Here is a 22,948-nt window from a genome sequence, read left to right as displayed (position 1 = left end):
TGTAGTTTCACTACAGATTTGTATGTTTGGTAATATTTTGTGGGGAAAAAAAATGTTTGAATCACTTTAACCTTTAATATGAGTTATAGAAAGCCTGTAAGGCTTTCTTTCAGGCTCATGAATTGAGCTCAAATATAACTTTAATATGCTGTTTAAAAATTAGGTGAGCTAAAGGTTAATATATTTAATGTAAATGTATTTGGAGTCATTATTTATTCAGAAAATTCGTTATAAATCCACTTTGGAGGTTTCTTACAGTGAAGATCATGACCTCTCTTCCAGAGAATGTATTTTGTTTGATTACATTAAAGATGAAGCCTTCATTCCTTAAGTGCTGAAGAGGAGAAGGAAGTAAGATGTGCACAAATTTCTACAGGTCTTTGAAACAATGCAGACTCTTACTCTGCTAATAAAGCAGTTTAAGTATCTAAAACACTCTATCTTATTTATGAAGATCGACTAATTCGCTCATCTTAAATTTACTAACAGTATTAAATTTCATTAGGGAAAGACAGTCTCACCAGAAAACCAAGACTGACACAGAGTAATTAAAGTAGAACATAAGAAAACCACTGAAGGCCAAGTGAAATTAAAGATGGTCATTGGTAAAATACCCAATTTTATTAAAATATGACTGTTTTTTAAAAAATATATTTGCTTGAGTCATTTACTTCTCAGTATAAATTCTTCTGTTTTGATCCATCAGGTACATTTTAATTGAAAATGTAATAAAGTTACTCTCTACAAGAGACAATGAGCTTGAATATGAAAATTAAAAACAAGGTAGACAAAGATATCTAATAAGGTAGTCATGTGCCTACAAGCATAACAAATTAAATGCATCATTTTGATTCATACCTGGAAATAACTATAATAGGCTTTCCCCTGGTTGTTGCTTCTGACTGGCTGTTGAGACTCATTTTAGAGAGATGGAATTATTTCTGTAGGCCAGTCTGGGGAATTTTGTTCTCTCCCTCTGAAGGCAGAGACCGGAGAGCAATGAGGTCCACAGGAATAGTACTGAGGACAGGTGGTGGTCTTTGGGAGCTCAGAAGCCTTATGGAACGTGCATACCTCCATGCTGCAGATTCCCCAGTATTTGCCTCTGCATGGCATCCTAGACCCTTCCTATGTATCTATCAATGTCTTGAGTGGGTACTTGTAATCCATGTACACTGGTAAGTATGTTGTGAGATGAGTTGCACGTAACTGACTGCCCAGACCCTGATTAATTTCTTGATGATGATTAACCCAGTATCTAGTATCCTCTAGTTGCAGGCATCAGCAAAGATTAGGATGTTTCCAGAAGAGAAGAGTTTGCCCCGGTGCTAGTTACTGAGGCTTGGTAACATGTTTCCTGGTACGTGTCAGTAGATGACCTTCACGTGTATAACCCCGGGATGATTCTGTCTTTCAGACAGTTCTTTATTCTGTGTGTCCTGGACACATACAGGATATGGTCAATAAGCAGCAATGTTCAGAAGTGTTACATGATGAGGCTCAGGGTCTTCTGTGCCACAGGAGTCCTCCAGATAGCAAAATATACCATGCAAAGTGCAGAACTCTGAGTTGAGTTGGGAACAAAGAAGCCTAAGATATGGTCTTGCCTTCAAAAGTGTGGATTCTAGATGAGGAAATCATATGGATTGGAAAAATATAAACAGCAATAAAGGTATTCAAATAGTAATAAGAGATAATAAGAAATAGTTGCAGGTTAGAACTTAATCAAGAAATGAATTGGACATAGTTTTTTATTTTGAATGATGAAAGGAGTTGATGCTTTACTGATGCTTTTTGTGTATCAGCTCATAACAGCCCTCCAAGACAAGTATTCACTCTCACAAGTGACGAACGCATTCCTTCCAAAAGTAATATGTAATTGACCCAGGTCACAGGTTTGGATAGAGAACTCGCCAGAGTTTGGGTAGAGAAATCTAGGTCCGTCTGCTTCTGAAGGGTCTGCTCTTTTCATTACGTCCTACTGCTTCCACTAGGGATGAATCAGAATGCATCTTACAGGGAGAATGGGATTCAACCTATGTAGACAGGTGGCATTTGTGCAGGTGGATTGGAGATTGGAACCCTTGCCAAGCCAACAGAACAACATCAACAAAATCTAGGAAGCAAGAAAAGCACAAGGTCTAAGGGTCCAGAAGAAATACAGTTGCAGAAACTTTTGGGGAAAAAGGGAGGGCAGTGGTTGAGCCACAGCTGGTTCTTGAATCTTCTCTCTAGCTTTCAGAGTTGTCTTCAGCCTCTGCTTGAGTGCTTCCAGCCTCAAGAGATAGATGACTGCCCAAATCTGCCAGCCCATGGAGTAGCTTCTTAGAAGTGCTTCCTGGTCATACTTTAGTAACTGGCTCTTGACTCGTTTTGCTCCAACACTGATCTAATCACCTGATGCTTATGGTCTGGAAAAGACTGAATCCGCTGTCCGTGCAGAAGGAGCTCTGTCTCCTGTTCCAAGTGTTCTGGTGGGTCCTAGCTGACCAGGGAGCAGGTGCAGGGTGGCCCCTCAACTGAGAGTGGCAGTGGCATGGTCAGTGACATACTTAATGTGTGTTTTGCTGTGCTGGCAATTTAATTCACCATATTAATGACAAGTCTTGCAAATTCCATAGCCTTTTGTGTGTAGACATTTGCCAAAAGCATTTATAGTTAAAGGAAATGGAGAGTCTCCTGTACAGTCTGTTTTTGATAAGAATGGTCTGATGTCGGGACTCTTGGGTGTCTCAGTTGGTTAAGTGTCTGCCTTTGGCTCAGGTCATGGTCCCAGGGTCCTGAGATGGAGTCCTGCATCAGGCTCCTTGCTCACCGAGGAGCCTGTTTCTCCCTCTGCCTGCCACTCCTCTTGCTTGTGCTCCTTCTCTTTCTCTCTCTCTCAAGTAAATAAATTAAAAAAAAAAAAAAAAAAGAATTGTCTGATGTCCACTTTAGAAATCCCTGCCACCTCTAAAATGTCTCTCTTTCCTAATGCACTTCCTTTGCCCTGGGGTCTTCATGGTCTTCTAATAGAAAAAAGTCGTTAAGAAAAAAAAAAAAAAAGCTTAATATGCTGAGGTAGCTCTAATATAAGAAAAGTAATAAATGAAGTGTCACTAGATTCAAACTGCATATTCTTTCAGAAAGAAGGCAATTACTGTTATAAAGATATAGCATTAGAAAAATTATTGCAGCTGAGAAGTATGTAGTATGTCTGTCTGTGGCACAGTTAATTTTAAAAGTATTACCAAGCATACAAATCATAAGACTAAAATGCTGAACCATATTAATTGAAAGTGAATTTAATATGCAGTTCTGAGGAACTGTCTCTACTTATCCAGCTTTAAAAAAATTGTAACTTATAGGCTATTAGTTATCAGATTTTCTTTCAAATGTCCAACTTCTTTTAATGAAGATTATTACTCATGGACATTATCTTTGATTCCTGGATAATTTTTTTGCTGTACAATAAGTAATGGTAATAGTGGAACATCCATATTTTACCCTGATTTTTATGTGCATTGAATTCAAGTTTCTGTAGGTTCTAATTCTTGTTAAAATTCAGAAATTCTGATGAGGAATGAAAAAGAAAACTCAGAGTTTTCAGATTGATTGTTCTGCTATTCACTTTGTGTAGTTCAACTATTGATAGAAAAATTCATTGAAAATAGCACTGTAGATAGGGAGTATTATCTAATGACTAGCAAACTTTTAAAATCAGTCACACTGATTATTTGAAGATTGGCTTTAGGAGGAAGAAAGACATTATCTACATTTCTTATTTGTGTGGTATTACCAAACACAGGTCTTTCTTTCTTTCTTTTTTTCTTTCTTATTCATTTATTTTTTAACTTTCTTTTCAGTGTTCCAGAATTCATTGTTTATGCACCACACCCAGTGCTCCATGCATTACGTGCCCTCCATAATACCCACCACCAGGCTCACCCAACCTTCCAAAACCCCTCCCAAACCCTCAGTTTGTTTCTCAGAGTCCACAGTCTCTCATGGTTTGTCTCTCCCTCCAGTTTCCCCCAACTCACTTCTCCTTTCCATCTCTCCATGCCCTCCGTGTTATTCCTTATGCTCCACAAGTGAAACCATATGACAAATGGCTCTCTCTGCTTGATTTATTTCACTCAGCATAATCTCCTCCAGTCCCGTCCATGTTGATGCAAAACTTGGGTATTCATCCTTTCTGATGGCTGCGTAATATTGCATTGTACATATGGACCACATCTTCTTTATCCATTCGTCTGTTAAAGGGTATCTTGGTTCTTTCCACAGTTTGGCAACTACGGCCATTGCTGCTATGAACACTGGGGTACAGATGGCCCTTCTTTTCACTACATCTGTGTCTTTGGGGTCAGTACCGAGTAGTGCAATTGCAGGGTCATAGGGAAGCTCTATTTTTTTTTTAAATTTTTAAGGAATCTCCACACTGTTTTCCAAAGTGGCTGCACCAAGTTGCATTCCCACCAACAGTGTAGGAAGGTTCCCCTTTCTCCACATCCTCTCCAACACACGTTGTTTACTGTCTTGTTAATTTTATATAGGGATAGAGGGAACATTCCTCAACTTCATAAAATGTATCTATGAAAAACCCACAGCGAATATCATTCTCAATGGGAAAAAGCTGACAGCCTTCCCTTTGAGATCAGGAACACGACAAGGATGCCCACTCTCACCACTCTTGTTCAACATAGTATTAGAAGTTTTAGGAACAGCAATCAGACAACAAGGAGAAATAAAAGGAATTCAAATTGGCAATAAAGAAGTCAAACTCTCCCTCTTCACTGATGACATGATACTTTATATGGAAAACCCAAAACACTCAACCCCCAAATTCCTAGAACTCATACAGCAATTCAGTAATGTGGCAGGATACAAAAATCAATGTACAGAAATCAGTTGCTTTCTTATACACCAAAAATGAAAATACAGAGAGGGAAATTAGAGAATCGATTCCATTTACTTTCTTTATTTTTTAAAAAGATTTTGTTTATTTTAGAGGGAGATAAAGAGCATGAATGAAGGGAGGGGCAGAGGGAGAGGGAGAGAGAGAATCCCTAGCAGAATCCTTGCTGAGCACAGAGCTGGGGGCGGGGTTATATCCCAGGCCCCTGATATTATGACCTGAGTGGAAATCAAGAACCAGATGCTCAGTCAATTGAACCACCCAGGGGCCTCCCCAAAACAGGTCTTGATGAAGTTTTTCCCCCCACACTCTGTGAGTATTAGCTACATGTTCTAGAAAACCTGGACAATTCAGGGACATGACTGAGAAGGCAGCCATAGGGGCTCTGCCCCTGCTCACAGCCACTATTCTCCTCATCTCATCTTTTTTTTTTTTTTTTATTTTTATTGTGTTATGTTAGTCACCATACAATATATCATTAATTTTTGATGTAGTGTTCCAAGATTCATTGTTGGCACGTAACATTTAGTGCTCCATGCAATATGTGCCCTCCTTAATACCCACCACCAGACTCACCTCATCTTTTCCTACAAACAGCCATTTGCTCCATGATCCAGATTGGGATCTCACACTGGAGCTCAGTTTTTGCCAGTTCCTCATGTCCACCCTTGTGTGCTCTGTTTGGATTTTATGTTTGTATGTATGTTAGTGTTCACTATTTGTAGATTATGTCTCTTACTAATATGAAGTGGTCTTGCCCAATTGAATGTTTTATGGCGTTTGAATTCTGCCTTGTCTAAAATTAGAGCACCACCATCATTTCTCTTTTGTTCAGATTTGCCTGCTATCTTTGCCTATCATTTTTATTTTACGTCTGTGTGATAGTTTATTCTGGGATGTCTCTTAATCCAAATCAATTTGCTTAAACGGGGTGACTGTTTCTTGTGAAATCGCCTTTATATGTGTGAATGAGTTCAGGTTATTCTTTTCATCTTTCTGCCTTTATGCATTTTTTCATCAGTCCTTCTGATTTTTAGTGTTCTTTCTAAAGCACTCCATTCGGTGTGCTTTACTCTGTGCGAACATTTAAAAGGTAAGCAGCTAGTTTCCTATTCTGCCGGCAGTTACATTTTAAAATATAGCTCATCTTTTCCATTTTAAATTGTGAAATATTTATTAGTAGAACAAAATATATGACACCTATGTGGAATGCATGTAAATTATGAAGCATAAGCTTGAAGCAAACAACTAAGCCCCCCTACCCCCCGGAACTAGTCTACATAGGAAACATAAATTACCCACTCTGGGGCCTGCTTATGGTTCCCTCTCCATCTCATCTCCTTCTCTCTGATTCAGAGCAGGGGTTTGAGGGTCGCCTTTCATTACCACATATATACATCTCCCTAAATAATATGGTATTTTTATTGTTTTTGAACTTCATATAAATAGAATCACATTCTATTCTTCTATGACTTCATTTTTTTTTTCATTTCAACATAATATTAGGGGATCATCCATATTTTTGTGTGTAGCTCTAGATTAATTGCTTTTAATGCTGGTATAATGTTCCATCATGTGAATAATCACAATACGTTTGTCTCTTCTTCTTGAGTGGAACAAGTAACTTTTTTCCCCATTATGAACTGTGCTACTGTGCATATTTTAATACCCACCTCTTCATATACCTGAGAGTTCCTCTGGTATATGCACCCGGAAGTGGAATCACGGGGCTATAGGGAATGCATATTTTCACTCTTATGGAATAATGTCACATAGTTTTTCCAAAGCAGCCAATATAGACACCGAGTAGTGTTCACTTTTTTTTTTTTTTTTTTTAAAGAACTTCACAGGGCTTGACTTGAAAGTCTGATGCATATAACATAGTATTTCATGGTCTCAGTTTGCATTTATTTTATTTTTGATGAAATCAGCCAACTTTTATGTCTTTACTGGCCAGTGAGTTTCCTCTTCTATAATAGGTTTGTGCTGTACTGTATTTTTGTTTATCTCTCTCTTATTTATTTCTAGAATTTACTTACATTATATCTTCTGGATGCCATTTCTTTGATAAGTCTCCATTTAGGATTTGACTTACCATTTCACTTTCTTTATGGTTTTCTGTATTTATCAATCTCTTTCACTATGGGTAATTTTTGTGCATGTGCGATTTTTGTTAAATCCTTCCTGGAGTGATATCATCAATATGGAGGAAGAGGAGTTTTCTACCATTTTCTCCCACAAAGAACACTGATTGTGAGGATCAGCCACAGATGGGAGTGCCTTTGCAGAAGTCTGGAACTCCAGCAGAGAAGTTCCAGCAAACTGTTGGAACAAAAACTATCCAAGATTAGAGACGATAAAGAGGGTAAGAGGAACAGTTACAAGTTAACTGCTTCACCCCTCCCCCAAGGCAGCACAGCTCATTGCCAAGAGAATTTTCTCAGCCCATGATTTCTCCCAAGGAGAAAAGTGAGACTGTGTGTGAGTGAATGCTACTGGCATCCCCCACTGTGTGGGATGCTGTCAAAGAGACCTATTTATTTCTGGCCCACTCAGAATCTGAGGTGTGCTAATGACTGGAGGGTAGAAAGGGCTGGGAGAACAGAAGCCAGGGCTCTCAGAAGGCATCAGTGGAAAACAAATGAGAGGCTGTCCGCACTTGGATTGGCTTGATGGGATTGAGAGAAAGCAGTCTCAAGAATTCTACCTCTCCCGCACTCCAAGAGGGAACAAGAAGTGTGGAACTTAGAGGAGGTCTGAGAAAGCCTCAGAATCTCTAAGATGATAAGGTATTTTTCTGCTGAAGACAGTCAGTAAAGACCAGAGTATGTGATTTTTTTCTTCAAATATGAACACAACAATTCAAGAGGTTAAAGAATATGAAAAATCATAGAAACATTATACGACCAAATTGATTTTGTATCCTGCTACATTACTGAATGTAACACAACAGTGGAACAACAGGGGAAAGGAACACAACAGTTTTATAGTATCTGACCTTTAAGAAGTGGAGATCTGATTTGTCTGATGAAAAATCCAAAATAGTTGTTTTAAGAAGTTCATTGAGCTGAAAGATAATTTAACAGAATCAGGAAAACAATGAAAGAATGAGAAATTTAACAGATATTAATAATTTTTATTTTATTTTATTTATTTTTAAAAATATTTTATTTTATTTATTTGACAGAGAGCGAGACAGCAAGAGAGGGAACATAAGCAGGGGAGTGGGAGAGGGAGAAGGAGGCTCCCCACTGAGCAGGGAGCCTGATGCAGGACTTGATCCCAGGACCCTGAGATCATGACCTGAGCTGAAGGCAGAAGCTTACCAACTAAGCCACCCAGGCATCCCATACAAATAGTTTTTAAAAGAACCAAACAGAAATACTAATGCTGAAGGATAGTATGGCTGAAATGGAAAAAAAAAAATACTGTAGAGAGCATGACCATTAGACCTGATAATGCAGAAGAAAGAGTCTATAAAACTGAAGATGGTTCATTTGAAATTACCCACTCAGAGGAGAACAAAGAAAAAGGGATAAAAAAGAGTGGAGAAAAGCTATTTGAATTAAAAAAATCTATGTATTTTGGGATTCCAGGAGGAAAATAGAAGGAGAAAGAGGCAGAAAGCTTTTTAAAAGAAATGATGTCTTACAGCAATTCAGTAATGTAGCAGGATACAAAATCAATGCACAATAATCAGTTGCTTTCTTATACACTAACAATGAAACTATAGAAAGCAAAATTAGAGAATCAATTCCACTTACTATAGCACCAAGATACCTTGGAATAAACCTAACCAAACAGTAAAACAATAAATGATCTACAGAACACTCATGGAAGAAATTGAAGAAGACACAAAAAGATGGAAAAACACTCCATGCTCATGGATTGGAAGAATAAACATTGTTGAAGTGTCTATACTGCCAAGAGCAATCTATACTTTCAATGCCATCTCAGTCAAAATTCCACCGACTTTTTTCAAAGTGCTGGAACAAACAATCCTAAAATTTGTATGGAGCCAGAAAAGACCTTGGATCACTAAGGAAATGTTGAAAAAGAAAAACAAAGCTAGGGGTATCATGTTGCCTGATTTCAAGCTTTTTTACAAAGCTGTGATCACCAAGACAGCATGGTACGGGCACAAAAACAGACACATAGGCTAATGGAATAAAGTAGAGATCCCAGATATGAACCCTCAACTCTATGGGCAAATAATCTTCAACAAAGCAGGAAAAAATACACAGTGGAAAAAAGTCTCTTCAATAAATAATGCTGGGAAAATTAGACAGCTATGTATAGAAGAATGAAACTCAACCATTGTCTTACACCATACACAAAGATAAAATCAAAATGGATAAAAGACCACAATGTGAGACAGGAACCATAAATCCTGGAGGAGAGCATAGGCAGTAACCACTTCAACATCGGCCACAGCAACTTCTTTCAAGATGTGTCTCCAAAGGCAAAGGAAAAAAAGCAAAAATGAACTTTTGGGACTTCTTCAAGATCAAAAGCTTCTGCACAGCAAAGAAAACAGTCAACAAAACAAGAAGGCAACCCAGGGAATGGGAGAAGATATTTGCAAATGACACTACAGACAAAGGGCTGATATCCAGGATCTATAAAGAACACCTCAAACTCAATACACGCAAAGCAGATAATCATGTCAAAAAATAGGCAGAAGACATGAACAGACACTTCTCTAATGAAGACATACAAATGGCTAGCAGACAAATGAAAAAGGTTCATCATCATTAGGCATCAGGGAGGTTCAAATCAAAACCACATTGAGATACCATCTTACACCAGTTAGAATGGCAAAGATTTACAAGGCAGAAAACAACAGATGCTGGAGAGGATGTGGAGAAAGGAGCACCCTCTTACACTGTTAGTGGGAATGCAAGTTTGTGCAGCCATTTTGGAAAACAGTGTGGAGATTCCTTAAAAAATTAAAAATAGAGCTACCTTATGACCCTGCAATTGCACAACTGGGTATTTATCCCAAAGATACAGATGTAGTTAAAAGAAGGGCCATATGTACCCCAATGTTCATAGCAGCAATGGCCACAGTTGCCAAACTGTAGACAGAGCCAAGATGCCCTTTAATAGATGAATGGATGTAGAAGATGTGGTCCATATATATAATGGAATATTACTCAGTCATCAGAAAGGATGAATACCCAAATTTTGTATCAACATGGATGGGACTGGAGGAGATTATGCTGAGTGAAATAAGTCAATCAGAGGAAGTCAGTTATCACATGGTTTCACTTACCTGTGGAGCATAAGGAATAATATGGAGGACATTAGGAGAAGGAAAGGAAAAGTGAATTGGGGTAAATCAGAGGGGGAGACGAACCATGAGAGACTGTGGACTCTGAGAAACAAACTGAGGGTTTTAGAGGGGATGGGGGTGGGGGCATGGATGAGCCTGGTGGTGGGTATTAAGGAGGGCATGTATTGCATGGAGCACTGGGTGTGGTACACAAACCATCAATCTTGGAACACTGAAAAAATAAAATGAATGAATGAATAAATAAATAAATACAAGTGAATAAGAAATAATATTGTATGTAATGCATCAATGCCATCTTTATATTATTAATTCATTGTAAGAAAAATATATTACATTTGTTCTTGTAAACATAGTAATTTAATATGATAGCAAATTGGAATTCTACAGAAAATAAAAAGATGCATAATTTCAAAAAAAAAAAAATGAAGGGTGACAACTTCCCAAATATGGGGAAATAGTTCAACATCCCAAGTTTATGAAAGCTGTAAGTCCCCAAACAGTTCAATCCAAAGAAGAACCCACTGAGACATATTTTAATAAAACTCTCTAAAATTAAAGACAAAGAATTTAAAAAGGGGACGTGAACCATGAGAGACTATGGACTCTGAAAAACAATCTGAGGGTTTTGAAGGGGCGGGGGGTAGGAGTTTGGGGGAACCAGGTGGTGGGTATTGGAGAGGGTACAGATTGCATGGAGCACTGGGTGTGGTGCAAAAACAATGAATACTATTATGCTGAATAGAAATTTAAAAACAAAAGTGAGAAAAAAAATTTCTCATATAAAAGGAAACCTCCGTAAGGCTGTGTCAGTGGATTTCTCAATATAAACCTTGTAGGCCAGGAGAGAATAGGATGATATATTCAAAGTGGGAACTGCCAACTGAGAAAACTTAACCTGGCAAAGTTTTGCCTCCGAAATGGAGAGATAAAGACTTTCTCAGACAAACAAAAGCTGTGGAAATTCATTCTTACTAGACCTGCCATCCATGAAATGCTGAAAGAATATTTTTCAAGTTGAAATGAAAGGACAATAATTAGTAACATAAAAACATAGGAAAGTATAAAACCCACTGGCAAAAGAAGTTATATAGTCAGATTTATAAAACCACAAACTCTAATATTAATCACTTAACTCTGGTATAAAGGTTAAAGGACAAAAGTATTAAAAATAACTGTAGGTATAGTTTCTTAATGTATGCACAATATAAAAGGGTATATATAAAAAAAACAAAGACATAAAATGTTAGGGGGAGTTAAAGAGTAGAATTTTTGTATGCGATTAAGTTATCAGCTTAAAACAGACTGTTATATCTCTAAGATGTTTTTACTAAGCCTCATGATAACTACAAAACAAAAACCTACAGTAGATACAAAAAGAGGCAAAGAGAAGGGGATCAGAAGTGCCTGGTGGCTCAGTCAGATAAGCATACCACTCTTGATTTTGGCTCCGATCATAATCTCATGGTGGTGAGATTGAGCCCTGTGTTGGTCTCCTCATTTAGTGTGGAGTCTCCCTTTTCTTTTGTATTAAATTCCTTCCCTTTGCCCCTTCCCCTGCTTGAATGCACTCACTTTTTCTCTAAAATAAACAAATAAATCAATAAGTCTTTAAAAAGAGAGAGAGAGAAGGGAATCAAAGCCTACCACTATGGAAAATCATCAGTTCACAAAGGAAGACAATAAGACAGGAAAAAAGTCACAAAGGAACTACAAAACAGACAGAAAACAATAAGATGGCATTAGTAGTTCTTACCTTTGAATCATTACTTTAAATGTAAATGTATTAAATTCTCCAATTAAAAGCCATAGAGTGGATAACTGGATTAAAAAAAAAACTCCACTTTATACTCTGTATAAGAAATTCATTTTAGATTAAAGATACACATAGGCTGAAAGTGAAGGGATAGAAAGTGGTACTTCATGCAATTGGAAACCAAAAGAGAGAAGAAGTAGCTATACTTGCAACAAGGTAGACTTTAAGTCAAAACCTGTCACAAGAGACAAAGAAGGTCATTATATAAAGAAAGATATCAACTCATTAAGATATACCAGTTGTAAATATATATGTACTTATTATTAGCACATGTATATATAAAGCAAATACTAAATCTATAGCTGTAAAGGAAGAAATAAATAATGATATAGATATAATGGGGGATTTCAGTACTTCAACAGTGGATAGATCATTCAGACAGAAAATCAATAAGGAAGCACTGGACTTGAACTATACCTTAGACCAAATGGACCAAAGGATATATACAGAATATTTCATCCAACAGCAACAGAATTCATATTCTACTAAGTACATAGGGGACTATTATCCAAGACAGACCATATATAAGGTCACAAAACAAGTCTTAGCAAATTTCAGAAGATTGAAATTATACCATATTTTTTTTCTGATCACCATGGTATGAAACTAGAAATTAATAGCAGTATGAAAACTGAAAAGTTCATAAATATGTGGAAATTAAACAACACATTCATGAAAAATCAGTCAGTCAAAAGAAAACTAACACAGGATTTCAAATTAATCTTGAAATAAATGAAAATTCCAGTCGCTTTTCTCACAGACAGAAAATACAATCCTAAAATTTGTATGAAACCACAAAAGATTCTGAATAACCAAAGCAATCCTGAGAAAGAACGAAACTGGAAGCCTCATACATCCTGATTTCAAACTACATAATAAAACTATAATAATGAGAACAGTATGGGATTGTCATAAAAATAGACACATAAACCAGTAGAACAGAGTTGAGAGCCCAGACATAAACCCGTGAATATATGCTCAACTAATATTTGACAGAAGAACCAAAAATATTCAATGAGGAAAGGAAAGTCTCTTTAATAAATGGTTTGGGAGAACTGTATATTTACGTTCAAAAGAAATAAATTGGTCTTTTATCTTATAACACTCAGAAAATTAACTCAAAATTTGGTCAACACCAGAAAACAAATAATTTGATTTAAAAATGGGCAGAGGGCATGAACAAATACTTCTTCAAAGAAGACATATAAATGGCCAACGGGCACATGAAAAGATGCTCAATATCACTAATCATCAGGGAAATGCAAATCAAAACTACAACGAGATATCACCTGTCAGAATGGCTAGAATTAAAAAGAAAAGAAATAATATGTGTTGGTAAGGATGTGGAGAAAAAGGAACTTTCATGCATTGTTGGTGGGAATACAGATTGGTGCAGCCAATTTTCCACTGGTAGAAAACAATATGGGAGGTTCTCAAAAAACAAAAAACAGAATTACCATATAATCCAGTAATTTCACTATTGGATATTTACTTAGAGAAAACAAAAACACTAACTCTGAAAGATATATGTACCGTTTATTGCATCATTATTTATAATAACCAAGATATGGAAGCAACCCAAGTGTTCAAGTGCCCATCAGTAGATGAATGGACTAAGAAGATGTGTGGAGTGTGTGTGTGTGTGTGTGTGTGTGTATAAAGAAGTATTACTCAGCTATAAAAACGAATAAGATGTCGCCATTTGCGGCAACATGGATGGACCTAGAACAATAATGCTAAGTGAAAGAAGTCAGGCTGAGAAAGACAAATACTGTGATTTTATTCATATGGGGAATTTAAGAAACAAAACAAATGAACAAGAATAAAAAAGGGACCAAACAACAACAACAACAAACAAACCAGACTCTTAAATACAGAGAAAAACTGGTGATTGCCAGAGAGGAGATGTGTGGGTGTATGGGTGAAATAAAAGGGATTAAGAGTACACTTATTTAATGAGAACTGAGTAAGGTACAGAATTGTTGAATCATTATATTGTACACCTTAAACTAATATAACACTGTATATTAACTATATTTCAATAAAAAAGAAAAAAATTAACTCAAAATGGACTAAAAAAGACTTAAATGTAAGACCTAAAACTTTAAAACTCCTAGCAGAATAGTTACAAAGAAAGATCATTGGTCTTGGCAATGAGGTTTTGGCTATGACACCAAAAACTTAAGTAACAAAATATAAAATAAAAAATAAACAAGGGAGTTGAGGGAAATTGGAAGGGGAGGTGAACCATGACAGACTATGGACTCTGAAAAACAATCTGAGGGTTTTGAAGGGGCGGGGGGTGGGAGGTCGGGGGAACCAGGTGGTGGGTATTAGAGAGGGCACGGATTACATGGAGCGATAGGTGTAGTGCAAAAATAATTAATACTGTTATGCTGAAAATAAATAAAAAATAAATTTAAAAAATTTTTTTAAATTAAAAAAAATAACAATAAATTGAAAAAAATAAACAAGTGGCAACATCTCACTGAAAAGCTTATGAACAGTTAAAAAAATTAAAAGTTGAAAAGACAGCCTATGGAATGGGGGAAAGCATTAGCAAACTATATAAGGAGTTAATACTCAAAATATAGAGGAAACCCCTATAACTCAATATCAAAACCGCCTTCGGCTCAGGTCATGATCTCGGGGTCCTGGGATCGTGTCCCGCATCGGGTTCTCTGCTCAGCAGGGAGGCTGCTTCCCTTTCTCTCTCTCTGCCTGCCTCTCTGCCTCCTTGTGATCTCTGCCTGTCAAATAAATAAATAAATATAATCTTTTAAAAAAAAATGGGTGACTGACCTGAATAGACATTTTTCAAAAAATATACACAAGTGGCCAACAGGTTTCATGAAAATGTTTTTGATATCACTTCTCATCAAACCAAAACCATGATATCACCTCATACTTGTTAGAATGGCTGTTATCAAAAAGACAAGAGATAGGTACTGGTAAGGGTGTGGAGAAAAGGGAACACTTGTGCACTATTGGTGGGGATGTAAATTGGTGCAGCCACCATGTGGATGAAAGTTCCTCAAAAAGTTGAAAATTGAACTACCATGTGTTCCAGCAATCCCTCTTCTGGGTATATATCCAAAGGAAATGAAATCACTGTCTTGAAGAGCTATCTATATTCCCAGTTTCACTGCAACATTATTCACAATAGCCAAGATGTGGAAACAATCTTGAGTGTGTATGAATGGATGATATCATAGAGATAGCGTACACATGCATGTGCACACACAACCACACACACAGGGATATTATTAAGCCATGAAAAGAGGGAAATCCTGTCACTTGTGACAACATGGCTGAATCTTGAGGGTATTGTGCTAAGTGAAATAAGTCATGCAGAGAGAGACAAACACTGCATGATCTCACTTATGTGTGGAATCTAAAAAAGCTGAACTCACAGAAACAGAGTACATTGATGGTTGCCAAGGCTTGGATATGGGGGAAATGGAGAGATGTTGGTCAAAGGGTACTAACTTTCAGTTATAAGATGAATAAGTTTTGGGGAATTAATGTATAGCATCATTACCATACTCGACAGTATACTATATTGCATATTTGAAAGTTGTTAGGAGAGTAGATCTTAAATGTTCTTACTGCACACATACAAAAAAGTAATTATGTGGGATGATGGATGTGTTAATTAACCCTGTTGTGCCAGTCATTTTGCAGTATATATGTGTATCAAATCATCATGTTGCATACTTTAAACTTACACAATGTTATATAAATTATAATTCAAGTTAGTCAACAAAATAAAACCTTTCCTACCTCTGAGGTCATATAAATATATTTTTCTTCAAAATCTGAAGTGTTACTTTTCACATTCAAGCATTTATTTCACTTGGAATTGAATTTTGTGTATGCTTTGAGGTCAGAATTCTCTTTCCTTTCTCTTTTTAATGTGGATAACTGTCTATACCAGCACCATAGCTCATTCTTTACCCAGGAAGCTGCAATGCCCACTTTGTGTGTGTGTGTGTGTGTGTGTGTGTGTGTGTGTGTTTCTGGGCAGTCCATACTATTGCTTTGGTTCATTTTGTTTGTTTCTCTATTATAACATACAGTTGAGAAGGAATAATCCTCTACTTTCTTCATTTCTCTAGGAATATCTTGACTGTTCATGGCCCTTTGTTCTTCCACAGAGATTTTAGAATCAGCTGGTGAAATTTCATGAGTATCTTCTTTGGTATTTTTATTGGAATTTTATTATATCTGTATATCATTTTAAGGAGAATGAACATCTTTACATTGCCGAGGTCATGGTCTTGACCATGAAATATGATATCTTTCCATTTGTTTAAGCCTTTTACAAAGTATTTTGAGCTGGGTTCTGTGATTTTTCTCTCTAGAGGACTTTGATATCTTTTGATGCACTTATCCTCGGTATTTTACTTTTTAAATGTCTATGGAAATGATATAATTAAAAAATACATTTCACCTTTTCATTTTTGGACCACTTTTTGATTTTGTGAAAGTGTCCTCAATCCTACATTTGCCAAATCCCAAAATCAAAGATTAAAAAATCTCTTCTTCACATAGAACAGTTTTCATCTGTTTTAAACACAAAGTTCTTTGTGTGTGAAGAAAAATAAATGCCGAGGTGACCATCACCATTGTGAAACTAGAGAACGTGTCATTGTACGGGAATTATACCCCTCAGGAAGTTGTATTTTAAAATCTTCTTCTTTTGTAAATGCATATTAGCATTTTTCATTTTGTTCATCTAAAACCCTCTATGCTGAGTGAAATAAGTCAAGCAGAGAAAGTCAATTATCATGGTTTCACTTACCTGTGGAGCATAAGGAATAATATGGAGGACATTAGGGGAAGCAAAGGAAAAGTGAATTGGGGGAAATCAGAGGGGGAGACGAACCATGAGAAACTGTGGACTCTGAGAAACAAACTGAAGGTTTTGGGGGCATGGGGAGATGGGTGAGCCTGGTGTGGGTATTAAGGAGGGCACGTATTGTATAATGTGTGTGGTACATAAACAATGAATCTTGGAACACTGAAAAAATAAAATTAAAAATTAAAAAAAAAACCCTTTGCATTTTCATTTTCTATTTAGACTTCAGGTTACAAAGCCTTCTCTTTGTGGCGACCCCTTTGTTTAACCTAGTGGTTTCACTCCCATGTCAGCTATACAATGACTGACTTAAGCACTCTTGAATTTTTGTTCATCTCTTTGGATTGGGTACATGGGGATATATTTCCCCCCAGGCCATGTATAAACGAAAGTAGCCATCTGTTACTTTCAACACAGGAGCAGTTGGGTTAGATTCAGAATTCTTGAGTAATCATTTTTTCTGGCACTAGCAATTGAAGAAAGTCCTGAAGCCAATGTAAGTTTAATTCTGTAGTGAGAACATAATTATGTGTTTTGGGTTCTTCTCTGAAATTTTATATTACTGGTCATTTTAATATCGTCCAAGTGAGGGATTTTTCTCCCTATATTTTTATCTCTCTGTTTCTTTTTTGGCATTCTCATACGTGCTTTTAAGTTTATTTTCACCAGTTGATTTTGAACTGCTTTTTAAAAAAGCAGTTAGATTGCTTAAAAACTGAATTCATTGTCTAGAACCAAAGTTTATAAAAGAGATAAAGGAGCTGTCTTGGGAGGATGCCTGGACCTCTCTACTCAGTATCCTTCAGGATCCAGCAGAAAGAGATGACACAGTCAAATTAGGTAGAGTTTAATGAGAGACTATTTACAAAGGTTAGGGAGAGCTAAGGGAAGCCAACAGGGGATGCTAAGAGCTGTTAGAGCTGCCCTTGGGCCCAAAGGGAAGAGGGAAGGGGTGGCACTAGAGCCTGGAAAGAACAGATTCATAGGAAAGGACCACCTGAGAAGAGATGTGATCTTTGGTAGAAGGATGCAGTCAGTGATACAATGCCCACCAAAGAGGGACTAAATAACCCAACCTTTCTCCCCTCCTCACTATAGTGTCAATGCCTCACATAGCTGGACCAGACTCTGGGAGAACAGAGGAGTCCAGCTCATGTAACCCATCAAGGTCAGTCTCCAGGTAGCAGTACAGGGTGCACAGTGGATCTGGAGGAAAGCAGAAAAATCTAGCAAAATTGGGGGGAAATTAAATGCTACTCTATGGCAAATATTTTTAACAACTTTGATTTTTTTTTTCAGTATCCAGCCTGCTTTTTACTGTTTCCTATGCAGAGTTTAAATTGGAATGTATATCTTTTTCCTTTTTCTTTCTTTTTCTTTCTTTTTTTTTTTTTTTTTGGTGTGTGTGCAGCTTCTTCTTGTCTTGGTTAATTTCATTTTGGTCACCAGCTATTTTCATCTCTTCCTTTTTTTGTCAACGCAACCTGCTTCTGTTTCACAGAGGCAATGTATTTTTATTGTTAGGAAATTTATAGAAAATTTCTGGGACACTTGGGTGGTTCAGTCAGTTAAGCATCTGCCTTTCGCTCGGGTCATGATCTCAAGGTCCTGGGATCGAGCCCTGTGTCATGCTCCCTGCTCAACATAGGGTCTGTGTCTCCCTCTCCATCCCCCTGCTCGTTCTCCCTCTCTCTCTCTCTTAAATAAATAAATAAAATCTTTAAAAAACATTTTCCAAGAATTTCTCTGGTTTTATTAAAATGTTTATTTAAGAATTAGCCTTTTCCCCCTAGTATCTTGGAACATGGCCTCATTCTCTTCTGATGGGAAGGCCTTATTTAAGTTGTGTATGTGTGTGCATATACATAAATATGTATCTTCTTATACATTTTTTAACAGAAGGTGAACTTTCCTTACTGGAAGCAGTATTACATGGTTAAAAGCACAGGCTCTGTTTCTTATTCCTTGTATGACCTTCAGCACACTTCTGAACCTATGTTTCAGCTTCCCCACTGACCCCATTGGAATAGTAGGATTTCCTGTCTTGGGGGAGTGATTCCGTTCCCATGCAGGCTCAGCTCACTCATTTGTGCCAGTGGAGAAAATGATAGAACCTGCCTTATGGTGAGCATCAAGGCATGTAGTAACCAGTGACTATGTGGCAGCCTTTGGTGTTGAGATTATAAGGGTTGTGGTAGTGACCAAATGAGATACTGCTTCTAGGTATTGGGTACTGTCCTTACTGCAGAGGCTTCCACATGGGAATCACAGTAGGCATTCACTTGCTTACATATATACATATGAACCCCTATACATACTTGCATATATACACATGACACACGTGTTTCCACACATATGCATATATGTGCACACACAGTACATAGTTATACACGTATACACATAGAGACACATCAACATATATCCATGCATGCATGCATACATACAAACACAGTCTGTCTAGGCAGGCAGGACCTTTCAGAAGCTCCTTTCATTAGTTTGCAGGTATCTGGAGCTCATGTCCAGTGTGCATGTGTTCTTCATGACTAGTTCTCTTGTGTGATCAGTACTTAGCCCCATCTTTTTTTCTGAAGTACATACCATCAAATGCACCAATTCAAAGGAGATTGAATAAAGAATCTTTTTCAGTTCTCAGAAGAGAACATATTGCCATTTTTGTACAATGAGGGGAATAAATTACATATATTTTTTTAACTTTTTTTTTTAAAGATTTTGTCTATTTATTTGACAGAGATCACAGGTAGGCAGAGAGGCAAGCAAAGAGTGAGGAGGAAGCAAGCTCCCCACTGAGCAGAGAGCCCGATGCAGGGCTCAATCCCAGGATCCTGGGACCATGACCTGAGCCGAAGGCAGAGGCTTTAACCCACTGAGCCACCCAGACGCCCCAATTACATATCTTAATACATTTTTTAAAATGCTGCTGCATGGTGTTTTGTAAAATGCTACTGATTATCCAGGTTTTCCTTCCTGTGAAAGGGAAATGGGCATTTTATTCCAGATTTCAGATGCCATAGTGAATACATACTAATTTAAATGTCATCCTCATGCAAATTCTAAGTCACTTCACACAGAGCAAAACCTGTACGTGTTTCATCTAATAGAAACAAGAGATAGAATTTAAATGTTTATGTCTCGTGAGAAATGGAATCAAAAAAGCTGTCAAATGACAAAGGATGGATAATATCCTATGATAATAAGCAAATGAACCAAATGGATGGCCCGGAGGAACGGAAAGAAAACAATCTAGGAAATATTCAAAATCAAGTTAATATGAAAAAAGGAATAAAATAATCTGACAAATGAGATAATAGTGGTTATAAGGGAAAGTACTGGTTTGGCTGGTGAACAGTGACAGGCAGTCGACATGTCAGAATGAGCGGCAGCTGGGGTGTGGAGGCTGAATGCACCAAGGGACAGGCTCATAAATGGCAAAATGATGAGTGAGTTAGTAAATCTGTCAGATGACGAATGAGCTGACAGTACACATTGGATGGATGACAGAGGAGAAGCCACGTGAGAAAGGCAGTCAGCAGAGATGGCAAGGGAAGGAGAAAGTCTGCACTCCTAAAACCAAACAACTTTAACATGTGATATCATAAGCAGGAAAAAAAGTCATGCAATTAATCAAGGACCTGAACTGTTTTGATGACGGTTAAAAACATAACACAACTTCCCTTGAAGACACTAAGGCTCTATGTACAGTGCTAATGGCTATTAATAATCATTTGTGTTATACAACGATCCCTAACATTCCTGGGGATTTTCATCTGTAAAATAGGAACAGTGTAGTCCTTTCATCCTTTTGTATGGGGTCATTTGAGGATTGATTTCATATGAAATACTTAGAACAGTACCTTGCATATAATAAATAATTATTTATTATTTATAAATTATTATAAATTATTTATTTATAATAGCTGTTATTATTGGTAATAACTGTTAATTACAGTTAGCTGTTAATATTGGTAATATTGCTACTATTAAATTTTGTTTTCTTTTTGGAGTGAAACTTTAATCTTACATATCCTCAGTGCCTATGGTCAGAATGACTCCCACATCAATGAAATAAATAAAACACTGTGTGTTGCCTTATTGAATATTAATAAGTATTAGAAACCTTCTTTGAGGGAGAGAGGCTTCTAGAGGTTTTTTTTCAGAGTTTCATTTTCAAACTTTATAAACACGAGAGATAAATTTAAATTCCTATTTGTATTTATTAAAGTAAATGCATAAATCTACAAAGAGAATAATTTAAGATTAAAAGAAAAGTAATGAAATTGAAATCCAAGAAATAATAAAGACAGTCAAAAAACTCACAATTCTTTGAAAAGAGTTATAAGTACACACATCTCTGTTATTACAGATTAATATAAAAACAGAGAGGAAACGTAGAGATCCCAAAAGGGAAGATAGCAATGTAAAGAAGGGGTTTTAGACTTATATGATAATTAGCAACCTTTTATACACATACTTTGAAAATATAAATTAAATGGCTGGTCTCCATAAATAATATAAAGAACCAAAATTAATGTAAGAAGAATAAAAAACCAAATAGAAGAATAACCATTAAGAACTTGAAATGGAGTCTAGAATCTCCCTTTTCCTGGACGGACACTAGGCTGAGATGGTTAAACAGTGGAATTTTAGCAAACTTTAAAAAAAGCAATAATGGAAAAAGGAGGGAAAATGACTTAACTTATTTTATAAATCTGGCTTAAAGCAATAGCTAACCTTAGACAAGGAAGGTAGAAGAAAAGAAAATTATAAGCCAGTTTCACTAATGAGCAAAAATGAAAAAAAGAAACATAGCAAATTGATTCTAGGAATTTATATTAAAAGGCAGTATAACTTAAACACAGTTTATTTTAGGGAAGAAAGATTGGGTTAACTTTTAAAATCTAACTATTTAATTTAAAAAAATGAAGGATGACAAACCACATGATTTTTCTCAATAAAAGTTACAAAAACATTTATCAAAATCGTATTATAGAAATAGAACACTAGGATAGAGTAGAACTCCTTTTATCTAATAGAACATAGATCTACCCATAATGCTGTATACCCTGTAATATATACCATATTAAATTTGTTAAATGTTTGAAATTAGGATGGGAACAATACAGGACGTCTACTGCCATCACTGTTACTCAGTTTTGTCCTGGCACCTCCAGCCAATGAAATTAGACAAGAAAAGAATAAATCAGGAGTATGGAAATAAGAAAGGGAAAAAAAACATAATTATTTTATTCACAACCTTTTTGATTGTCTGTATAGAAAATCTACAAATTGTTAGAACCGGTAAGGTAAAACATGATCAAATTACAAAAATATATAGCATTTATATACAATAGCATAAACCAATATGAAAATTGTAATTCAAAAATTTAAATGCTGTGATTAAATTTAATAAAAGATGCAGAAGATTTTTCTTGAGGGACATAGATCCCTGATTAAGTGAAGAAAGCATGTTGGAGGCAGGAAAGTTTGGTGTCGTAAAGATGGCAGGCCTTCTAAAATCAACCCATGAATTAGGTACAGTTCCTATCAGAATACCAGAGAGCTTTATTTGTTTTTTTATTTTATTATGTTATGTTAGTCAGCATAGAGTACATTAGTTTTTTTTTTAATCACTAGTTTTTGATGTAGTGCAGAGTTTGTTTTTTTTTAAACTAAACTGCTCCCCCAAATAAGTCAATCAGAGAAAGACAATTATCATATGATCTCTCTGATATGAGGAATTTGAGAGACAGAGTAGGGGGTTTGGGGGGTAGGGAAGGAAATAATGAAACAAGATGGCATAGGGAGGGAAACCATAAGAGACTTGCTTGCAATGTACTTGCTCACTATAATAATAATAATAATAATAATAATAATAAAGTTAATTGAAAAAAAACTAATCTTCTTCCATAATTCATACAGATCACTAAAGATCCCAAAATAGCCAAGTGAATTTTGAAGTGGACCTAGCAAGTGAGTCTCTTCACCAGGTACTGAGATTTATTAAACCATAATAATTAAAGAGGTGTGATAAACTAATAATATGCTATATGTTAGCTAACTTGA

General features: G+C 36.4%; 1 protein-coding gene across 3 annotated transcripts in view; it reads left to right on the top strand.

Moving 5' to 3' along the window:
* ENTREP2 (endosomal transmembrane epsin interactor 2) overlaps positions 1-22,948 on the top strand; it is a 476,311-nt gene that overhangs the window by 220,282 nt on the left and 233,081 nt on the right. The gene's annotated exons all lie outside the window — the stretch shown is intronic.

The sequence above is a fragment of the Mustela nivalis genome (genome assembly GCF_964662115.1).
Source record: "Mustela nivalis genome assembly, chromosome: 6".
Lineage (NCBI taxonomy): Eukaryota > Metazoa > Chordata > Mammalia > Carnivora > Mustelidae > Mustela > Mustela nivalis.
The sequence above is the reverse complement of the archived record's forward strand: the minus strand, read 5'-3'. Positions and strand labels throughout refer to the sequence as shown.